The sequence below is a fragment of the Grammomys surdaster genome, unplaced genomic scaffold (assembly GCF_004785775.1).
Source record: "Grammomys surdaster isolate TR1022 unplaced genomic scaffold, NIH_TR_1.0 125708, whole genome shotgun sequence".
Lineage (NCBI taxonomy): Eukaryota > Metazoa > Chordata > Mammalia > Rodentia > Muridae > Grammomys > Grammomys surdaster.
Window position 1 is genome coordinate 2,310,456 of NW_021620542.1, and position 4,033 is coordinate 2,314,488.

Here is a 4,033-nt window from a genome sequence, read left to right on the forward strand (position 1 = left end):
CCTGTTGTTAAGATTGTTTATAAAAGATTAAAAAGTATAGCCTTTTTGGAGAATGAGTGTCATTTGTGCTTGGCTTGGAGGTTTCAAAAGACTCAGGCCATCCTTAGAGTGATCTCTTTCATCCTACTGGTGGATCAAGGTTTGAGCTCTGAGCTATTGCTACCGTGAATTTGTCCTTCATGACAAACTATCAACCTCTGAAACCTCAGGGCAATTTACTGTTTCCTTTCATAAGCTGCCTTAGTCATTGTATCTTATTACAGCAATGAAAAATAACCAAGACAGATACCCATCCAGGTAGTTAACAGTACAATCCTTATCAATCTTAGAGAGGCTTGACTATATTTTTTGACATTATTATCAAGCCAGTTTACTCATTGTTCATAAAAATTCAAAATTATTTGAAACAGTTGAATCAAACAAAAATCACAATAAATGGATAATATCCAAAGGTTTTAGACACACTCACACACAATGTAAATTTCATGTTTCCATTATGGTTGGAGTACATTAATTCAGGCTGACCTTTAGAAGAACGGCACAGGTAAGTTCCCACACAAAATTTATGACAACTAGTTATTAGAGAGGAAAGTATAAAATATAACCTGAGGGTCACCAAAGGCAAGGATGTATGTTCTTCCTGAACTGGCTTGTTGTCTCATTTTGAAAGCAAATTTGTAATGAGATCCAATGGTTGTGATGACAACCCTGTATGGTATTCATTATGTTGTCATTGTCAATATTACGACATTGTGACCTAATTTTATCAAAATGATTAAGACTCAGGACTGAGTACTGAGTGTCTGCAGAGTAATTTGAGAGATTCTCATATGCATGCCAGTTTTTCTCCTGGACAATTCCCACAGCCCTCAACTTTAAAACCAAGATGAGACAAAGTCACTCATAATTGATATAAAAAGTAAAGAACACGTGTATGTGAACAAACATTCTGAGGTTTAAAAGCTCAACTTGGTGCCTCTTTCCTCCTGAGTAGATGAGCATACCTAGCTCTGTTGACTGAGCTAGTCTCAATTAAATTTCCACCTAGATTAATTACTAATGGTTCTTCTGTTTGCTCTCAGGAAGTCCAAGTTGGTAAAATGAATTGCCCTACTTTAATCTCAAACATCTAAAAACATCTTCTGTTAATCTCAACACGTTGTCTGTATAAATACTTGTTTGTCTAAGGCCCATCAAAGCTGAGGTTACCATGAAAAAGTATTAACAATTTGCCATGAAGTTATCATGAAGTTATTTGTCTCAGAGGACAAGGGAAAAGCTATTAAATGTGTTTTTTTATGTTTGAATACTATGTCTTCAGAAAACCATAACCTGCTACCATAAATTCACAGAGTCCAGTCTGAGGGTAAATAAACCGTTTCTTGCCTGACTTAGAAATAATGGCGTAAAGCCTGATAAAAAATCAGTAATTATAATTGCTTTCTCTACTTCTATAAAATGGCAAACTATCATCAGTACATTGACCTTTTATGAGCAAGCTAACACTAACAAATCTATATGTTATTCCAAAGGGTGCATGTGAACGGGGGATAAAACTAAGGCAGCATGTCAACAAGTCTGTTGTAAAGTTGACAGAGACATGTAAACTGAAGTGAAGTTCACTGAAATAGCCTATACTCTCAGTTATTTATATGTCACCTCATTCATTATCTCTAAATATTTACTATAATATTTGATTGTTCTATATTCTTTCTTATATGTTGCCAGTGTTCTCCAAATGAACAAGATCCTGGGTTGACCGTTCAACCATGAAAAAAGGGTTGAAAATTTAGGTGTTCTGTTACCTTTAGATATATAAATTCAGCTACATTTATTCCACAAATTGTACTGTGAACATATATGCAAATATAACATATTTTTATCATATTTCTATGTAATATTTCACATAAATGCTAACCCTTTTTCACTTAATTTTTTATTTGCTAGAAAATACTGGAAATTAAATTCATGGCTATCTCCATGCTTAGAAAATGTTCTCCCAGTGAGGTATATTCCCTGTCCAGAAATGACAATTTTAGAGTATTACATTACCACAATGACGATTACAGTACACATCTCATGATGTCTATTCTTTGGGGACACCCCATCTGAGCCTTAATCCAGAAGAAGGAAATCAATATTTTGAGACAAAGAGGAAGAATAAGGTAAGGGTAACACTGAATCCTGATACCTATGACTGACCCACTCAATCCATTATGCAAGAAGCTAAGTGGAATCCAAATTTATAACCAATGATTCTACTTTGAATTGAGAGAGGGGATAAACATTTTCATACAAAATGTATTTTGCATCAGATTCAATGAATTAAAGTTTTTGTGTTATTATAGCTCTTGCTTATCTTTTTTAGACGTTGAAGAAGTAAATGGTAAATATAAGCTTTATATGAAAGTATATGGAAAATAAGTTAAGAAAACAAATGACATAAGTTGAGTTGAACATGGCATCCTTGTATGTTTAGGAAGAAATATGGATCCTTTTATCAGCAATCTGAAATCTAAAGTTCGTATTTCACCTATGTTGTCTAGTCTAACTTTTATACGTTTAGATGTAGGCTGAACAAGGGGGCTAAAAAGCCACCTATAATACAACAGTTCCAAGAGCGTAAGCTACTTATGAGCCTTTGAATTTCTGAAGCAAAACTGAGAAGGCAAGGTGACTTGCAGTAATGAGGAAACTGATTCTAGCCCTCACTTCACAGTGAAAACTTATCACAAATAGGATAACTCAACTTTATGAATCATCATTTAATTAATGTGAAAACATTTTCCCTAAAAGTATATGGATGTTTATAGAGGGCTACATACTGAGTAACTAGCTTTGGCTATAACAAGATTGTCAGGTAGGATGTGGGTAAATGATAGATAAGGATATATTATAACAATGTAGAATTCAATTATAAACATATCACGTAGTTTTGTAATTGAAGTACAGAAGAAATAATATAAAATTGTTAATTAAATCTAAAAACAGATCACTTATGTCTGCCACAGTATATCATACACACAAGATAGTTGATACACACACACACGCGTGCGCACACACTCACAGAGTTTTCTACTAATTGTAATATATTTTTCATTTGTGGGAAATATGAGTTTTGACGTGATGCTGCAGTAGAAAACACCATTAGAGTGTAAATCTCAAGACATACTTGTCACTTTAAAGCATAAAATATGACAGTTTAAATGCTTAACACTTAAATTTGATTGCCATACTGCTACCTGAATGAAAAGAATTTTGTATGAAATACAGATTGCACATTTTATCATGCAGTCTTTCAGAAAATGGTGCCTTAGATGCACTGACATTTTCAGAGCAAGTACATGGAAGAAATACATTTTGTATAATTAAATTTTAAAAAATCAGAATCTAATAAAATTAGAAAAGTTTATCAGAACCGGACCTATTAATAAAGATAATTGTAACATATAGCAATTTTGACATTTATTTTTTATTGTAGTTCACTTCTATTTAAGGAATAAATTCTTTAATATTCATTCAGATAATTCTCATTCTTTTTCTTTGACATGAGAAAAATATTGATTTAGGTAAAATGTCAACAATTTTATCATTTGAAACTGAGGTCTTCAGAATCTGCTTAGTTGTCAATGGAATATGATGAGCCTAAAAGCTAGCTGCTCTATGAGAAATGTCCTGATGCCATAAGGACCATGCTAGTTCATGCCCAAAGTTGCTGCCTTCTTTCTTTTGGTTTTCATAACTATGAATATGTGGATGCACATTCCATATAGTCACAATTTGAGCCAGCTTGTGAATTAAAATATCTATGATGAAGATACATTGTTTTCCAAATACAAGGGTTGACAGGATCAAAACCATAGAAACAGCAAACAAAACATACTTGATGCTTTGAATATGACAGACTGTAAATCTCATATCAGACCACTAAAATTGCACAGAGCAAGCTTCTATATGCTATAAAATGGACAGCACACCCATTGGAATCTCTCTCTCTCTCTCTCTCTCTCTCTCTCTCTCTCTCTCTCTCTCT